Source organism: Ctenopharyngodon idella, chromosome 15, assembly GCF_019924925.1.
Source record: "Ctenopharyngodon idella isolate HZGC_01 chromosome 15, HZGC01, whole genome shotgun sequence".
Classification (NCBI taxonomy): domain Eukaryota; kingdom Metazoa; phylum Chordata; class Actinopteri; order Cypriniformes; family Xenocyprididae; genus Ctenopharyngodon; species Ctenopharyngodon idella.
Window position 1 is genome coordinate 12,828,248 of NC_067234.1, and position 7,383 is coordinate 12,835,630.

Here is a 7,383-nt window from a genome sequence, read left to right on the forward strand (position 1 = left end):
AGCGACGAGAATATTTTTGGTGCGCCAAAAAAACAAAATAACGACTTATGTAGTGATGGCCGATTTCAAAACACTGCTTCAGGAAGCTTCGGAGCGTTATGAATCAGCGTATCGAATCATGATTTGGATCGCGTGTCAAACTGCCAAACTGCTGAAATCATGTGATTTTGGCGCTCCGAACCGCTGATTCAACATGCTGATTCATAAAGCTCTGAAGCTCCATGAAATATTCTCGTTGCTTTATAATATTAATATTGAACCACTGTACTCACATTAACTGATTTAAATAAGTTTTTAGTACATTCATGGATCTTGGGAGAGGAAATGTCATTGTTGGCTATGGAGGCCTCACTGAGCCATCAGATTTCAACAAAAATATCTTAATTTGTGTTCCGAAGATTAACAAAGGTCTTACGGGTGTGGGACGGCATGAGGGTGAGTAATAAATGACATTATTTTAATTTTTGGGTGAACTAACCCTTTAATAACACCCATACTTAAAAACAAAAAACAAAAAAAAAACCAAGAGCAGATCCAACTAATTTTGACAACTTTCGTCCTATTTCAAATTTACAGTTTATTTCTAAAATACTAGAGAAAACTGTTGCAGCTCAGGTTTCACAGTACCAAACAATTTGAAAATTTTCAATCTGGCTTTCGTCCTCTTCACAGCACAGAAACCGCACTTGTCAAAATTACTAATGATCTGCTTATGGCAGCGAATTTTGGTGAATTTTCATTTGCGAAACATATACCATCTTCGTCCTTCTTTGACAGCGGACAACACTGCTACTCTTGTACATGCCCTGGATACGTCATGTTTAGGTTATTTTAACTCTCAAATAACCTTTGGTCTTCCTTCTAAAACTATACATAGACTGCAGCTGCACAAATTATCTCTAGAACCTCTTCCATAGAGCGCATTTTTCCTGTTCTTCACCATTTGCACTAGCTTCCGGTTAAATATCGAACTGATTTCAAAATCTTGCTTCTAACTTACAAGGCTCTTAATATTTTAGCTCCTTCATATCTCTCTGATGTTCTCCAAATCTATACTCCTCCACGCAACCTCAGATCCTCTTCATCAATCTTTTTTATATTGATGCGTTTAGGACGATTTGTAAGGTGATCTTGAGTGTCATGAAAGATGCCTATAAATAATAATAAAAAGAATGAATGAATGAATGAATGAATGAAGACCATCACAGAGTCATCCAGGACATCACAGAATATCTGATCAAATTAGCAACTAGAAATATGTATAAATGTTTAGCTTTTTTTTTTTTTTTTTTTTCGCTCTTTTATTATATTTGTATATTTAGCAGACACTTTCATCTAAAGTGACTTACAAAAGAGGAACAAAAGCAAAGAGCCACAAATATCTGTAATATTCAATGCCAGGTTTATCAGTTTGCTAGATTAGGAAGCAAGCTAGAGAAGAGGAGAAATGCAGAGAAGAATTAGAAGGGTTGTTTTTTTATCTCTGTTCCCTCATAAGTATTGTATTTCTCTATTATAATGTCTCTCTCTCGTCCTTCTTCAAGAGTGATGTTGTCTTGCTAGAGGCTTTAAACAACATCTGTCCAGTGACTTAAAAAAGCCACATGTCCCCAATCTGCAAAGCCTAGACACACACACACACACACACACACACACACACACACACACACACACACACACACACACCTCACAAAGCCTGTCAATAATATTTCCAGATCATATTTCATCCAAAATCAAAGAAAAAAAAAACAAAATATGATGCATTGTGAAACAATTTCCAAGTCATTTAAGCACAATCCTTGATTCTCATTACTATAAATGTGAAAAAAAAGTTTTTATTACCATAATGTAAAAAACAAACAAACATTCATTACAGTAAAGCAAAATAGTAAATATAAATACTTAAAGTATTTATAGAACATTGAAATATTTCATATTGAAAATCACTTGCAAACAAAATAAAAATAAAACTTCACACACTACAGTAGAGAATTTAGGGGGAATGAGCTTAATTCTAATGAAAAATAATAATGGTCCTAACACAATCATCATTTTCTAAACAAGTAAATGATTAAATACTTATAAATATTGATTCTTCTATGGATTTGTGGAAGGAACATGCCGCACACCCAACACTATTGAACACTGCTCTTTTACAGAACACAACCTCTCAGAGGAAAGTCCCTTCCACTGATGTAATATTCTGTGAAAGCTCGATCATATTTATCTGTTTCTCGAGCCATCCGTGGGTTTGTGTCTGGAGGTGTCTGTGAGCGCAGTGCCGAGCGAAGCCTGGTACCGCCGCTGAAGACGTCAGCCTGCCACATCTGAGCCGCTCGCAGTACAAAGGACCCAAACACAGACACGACAACCCCTCAAACACGTCCTCACATCGCAGAGATGCCTTTATTAATGTTGATTACATGAGCAGATGCTGAAAACTGACCCTTTGGTCGCACAGTGTCTATATCAAATGATAATCTTGACATGATCATCTCAAAGGATTAGTGTTGTGTTGTCATTATGGGAACAAGATGCATTGTTTATCCTCTTTTTTTTGTCTTAAGTATGTCAGTGAAGTACAGATAGAGGACAAGGGGAGAGTCTTTATTTTACATATGTATCACTGCAGGATGAGTTATTAAAGCAATAAGCCCCGTGAAGCCGTGGTTTACAGTGAATTTATAACAGCAAAATTAGCCCTTAGCTGTTATAAATTTACTGTAAATCACAGCTTCACAGGGCTTACTGCTTTAGTAAAACGGTTATTCCATAAATACAAATATTAAAGCAAATATATGTAGGCTATATATCAATGCAACTTTCACTAAAAGCCTTCCTTCTGCTGGAAAAAATAGTCCCTGACTGTGAACAGAAACAGAATGTGTCATCTCATGGAGATCAACTAAAAAAAAGCAGACTAGGAAAAGTCAGATGGTAGCAAAGACTGTTTGAGTGAGTCAGTCAGTAGCGAAGACTTTTATTTTGAAAGGATTGATACTGTTGTGAACAATCGCGCTGTCAGTGTCAGCAGGGCACAGGGAAACCCCTTAACTGTTAAAAGGACAAGATATCACAGCTGACATTCAAACAGATTTTTTTTTTTTTATTATGAACATAGGACTGACCTGAAGGAAAATGCTATATAGACGCAGGTAATACAAGCTTCAGTGAACAGTATTAATGAGAACAAACTTATGTTTACATTGCTAAGGGTGGTTGCTAAGGGTGTTGTGTAGCGATACACAGAACCGCTGGGTGAAGTGGTCATAGCCATGTATTATCAAAGACTAAAGAGACTTTGGTATTATTACACGGCTCTGTGGAATACTTGATTCTGATTGGTCAATGGCGCCATCCAGCGGTATGTTATTCCCCGATAACAACCGCTGAAAACAGTTAACATAGGCTCATCTGGGTTACTGAAGTCTGCAGCGCTATATGCTTGCTAGGAATGGTTTTTCCTCGTGGAAGTTTTGCCTTTGGTGAGCTAATAAAATATTAAAAAGCATTCAGATTTTGTGTAGTTATTTAATTATGTCATCTGGTATCACGGACTCGCTCTCTCGTTTCATACAAACACAGCTGCTGCCATTTTGCGACTATTGTTTTGTTCACTGTAATTGATTTAAAATCGTACCTGTTTGTTATCTGAATCCGTTTAATCTCAGATCAGTATCTTATCCCCATAATTATTTATGTGGCGAAATGCCTTGTAATATGCTGTATGACTGTAACGTATCTCTTAAATGTGTTTCTGTCTAGTTTGAACTTGCCGCACGAGCAACTGCTTTCTCCGCGGAAGCGGACTCAGATCGACTCAGATCAATATTTCGTGTCTAATTATTTACTTATGTGGCAAGTAGCCGTGTAATAAGCGGGATAATGTACATCCATCCGGTTGTTATCTCTGATCACCATGTCGGGGTTTATTCTGAGATAACAACCGGCTGGATGTACATTATCCTATACTAAAACTGACCAATCAGAATCAAGAACTGGAACTAACCATTTTATAATAGGGCTTTTTACACTTGAACTATTTAACACTGGGTCATTCAAAGGGTACGTTTACACAACAGCGATGTACTAAAAACAGAAAAGTTTTTCCTTTGCATTTTTTCAGACGACAACGTTGTCAAAATGATCCCCGTTCACACGGATCCATGAAAATGACTGAAAACGTTGTATTACTCAACCCAGGCCAGTAGATGGCAATGCCACTTTATAAATACGTACATCTATAGACTGAACACACATGATCATGTCATTGTTTTTACAAATTTGCGTTTTTGTAGTTTACAAAGATACGATAACAGTATAGTTTTCAAAAACTTGCACTGTGAATCCCATTTTCAAAGGTTTGTGTTTTCAGGCCCAATTGTCATGTAAATTAACGGCCAAAACGCATAAAAGGTTTTCTGTTTTTAGTTGAAAATGGTGTCGTGTAAACGGCCCCTGAACTCCGGGTTAGCAGAATCCTGGTTATCTTGCTTCTTGTTTCGCATATGCTCATAGTTTACCCAGGGTTAACATTTAATCCTGGGTAGTCATGAACTGACGTTTCACACTGTACATTCCTAAACCCTGGGTTTGCAGTATCAGTGTCACTGACTGGACAAACACCACATGCGTTTACATAAAGGCTCCAGCTCTGCATATCCTCATATTATATATTGCCAACTGAACAATCAAGTTTATACTGAATTGACTTTTATTAATGGTAAGAATAAAATGATCTCTTCTTCACTCAGATTGTTGTGTTTTCTTTTTAACATTTGACATTTTCCCCTCAAACACTGAAACTACTGTTTCCATGACTGTCCAAAGCTTGTGAATATGAGGCTTGCGATTGGCTGTCGGTTGCTAAGCATTTAGCTGTAAGATTAAAGCACTGCATCATTTCACACTGTACACTTTTGGCACTGCAATACAGGGTTAAAAGTGCAAAAGTGTCTCTAATACTGCTCCGGAGCAGGGTTTCATAATCCCGGGTAAAACACAAACCGCTTCTAAATTACAAGTGTGAAACATTTCTTTACCCGGGGTTAAAAGCAGGGTTTCAAACAAAGATAGCCCGGGGTAAAGCACAATGTGAAAAGCCCTATTTAGTACCATACTAATGTACTACCACAGTAATTATTTGGAGAGAAAAAAAAGACTAAATATTAATTTAACTATTACTTGAATATTCTGAAGGAAAGCTTATCCTCATCCCATGTTCCAGGATCATGTTCCCAAACATAAAAATGCTCAGTGTTGATATTGTGACATGAGCTGTCAGCAGTCCTAAGAGCTGTCTCAGATAACACACACAAACACACACATTATAACTGTCTAGACAGTCGCTATCAAAAACAGGTACTTTGAAGAATCATGTACTGTATGTGGCAGTCTTTACATTCGCCTGATGTCAGGTTTTGCCCTGTTCACATGTGAGTCTTTTCCCCACTGGATGTGTCTCTGGCTGATGATGTCACTGCAATGCTGATGGCCGGACAGAGCAGCGCCCTCTGCTGCTGATTACATCTCCAAACACACTGTCCCCTGTTTTCACAGACAAGGCTTAAAGGGATAGTTCACCCCAAAATTGAAAATTATTCCATGATTTACTCACCCTCAAGCCATCCTAGGTGTATATGACTATCTTCTTTCAGATGAACACAATCAGAGATAGATTCAAAAATATCCTTGCTCTCCAAAGATTCATAATGGTTGTGTTTTGAAGCCAAAAATAAATGCATTCACCCATCATAAATATAATCCATACGGCTCCAGGGGGTTAATAAAGGCCTTCTGAAGTGAGGTGATGGGTTTTTGTGAGAAAAATATCCATATTTAAAACTTTATCATCTAAAATAACTAGCTTTCACCAGACGTCCGTACGCATACTGCGCAAGTTGACTTGCGCCAAACGATTCACTACCATTATAAATCATTATAAATCTACCATTATAAATCATTATAAGCCAATCACTACCATTATAAATCTTTGGAGAGCCAGGATATTTTCAAATATATCTCTGATTGTGTTCGTCTGAAAGAAGATAGTCATATACACCTAGGATGGCTTGAGGGTGAATAAATCATGGGATAATTTTAATTTTTAGGTGAACTAGCCCTTTAAACCTAGTCCCAGACTAAAATGCATGTTTGAGCTGTTTTAACTGAAAGCAGCATGTTTCACGTCACATTGCACTGAGATATCTTAGAATATGTCAGTGCCATAGTTTCATCTTAAGATGCACACCAGTGATGTTTTTTTTTTTTTTTTTTTTTTTTTTTCTAAGGCACATTTATAAAAGCTACTTAAATGTCCTAATTGAAATAAAGCCTAATCCTGGCTTAATCTAAGCTGTGTCTGTGAAACCAGGCCTTAATGAGGTCTAAATGAGGTCATATCATGAACTCTAAGGCTCTGGAAAAATCCTGTTGATTTCAATGACTTTTTTTTTTTACAATAAGGTATTATATTTCTCATAAACTAACTCTACCCCTAAACATAACCCTCACAGAAACCTTTTGCATTTTTAAACTTTTTTAGTACTGTAACCGAGCATATCTATAAACTTTGCATAAATACACCTGTACTGATCTGTAAACATGGACAGACAAGCCTGACTTGAAATGTGAATTTTTATAAATCCATTTTGAGCTACAGAAACCAATGCAGATATTCCAGAAAACAAAAGAGCGGCATGGGACACGCAAATCTGATCTGAACAGTTGCGATACACAGTGTGGACAGGAAATAATTTAGATCAGATTCCAGTCGGATACACAAATAATCGGATTTGGACTGACAGTGTGAACACAGCCCAAGAGATTTCTCTAGAATATCCTGGCTTGGATCCTCCTTTCTGTGGTATTTTACCATTTTAGTGTCCATTTGGTGAAAACCATAATCCAGATCACTCAGTAAAGTAAAAGCTCACCTCTCCTTAATGAATCATTCATGAAGCTTAAATGGTGCAGGATGAGTTACATGCAAGTTTTGAATAAACCCAATTTCAGTAATAGTGATGCTTGACTTAGCAAATGGCTTGTACAGTAGAATCTCCTCACTACATGAGCTGAATAAGCAGCAATAGATTATATAATCTGTTTTCTTGCAAAACAAACGTATCAAAGCAGATTTAATACTTCCCACAGAGAGTAGATGTTATGGGCTCTAGGTCTGAAAACATTGTCTTGCAGTTTCCCACATACCTAGTTAGTTCTTTACTGTAGACTATGGCCTCTCAAGGACTGGCTGGCGCTGGCAAAGTACCTTTCCCAGACTTCCTGTCGCATTCAATTAGAGTCTTTATCTACAAGTCTAAGTTCCTGTTCAAACTCGATGCAACTCGGGCGATATCCCCTCCCTTCAGTCAGAGTCGAGCG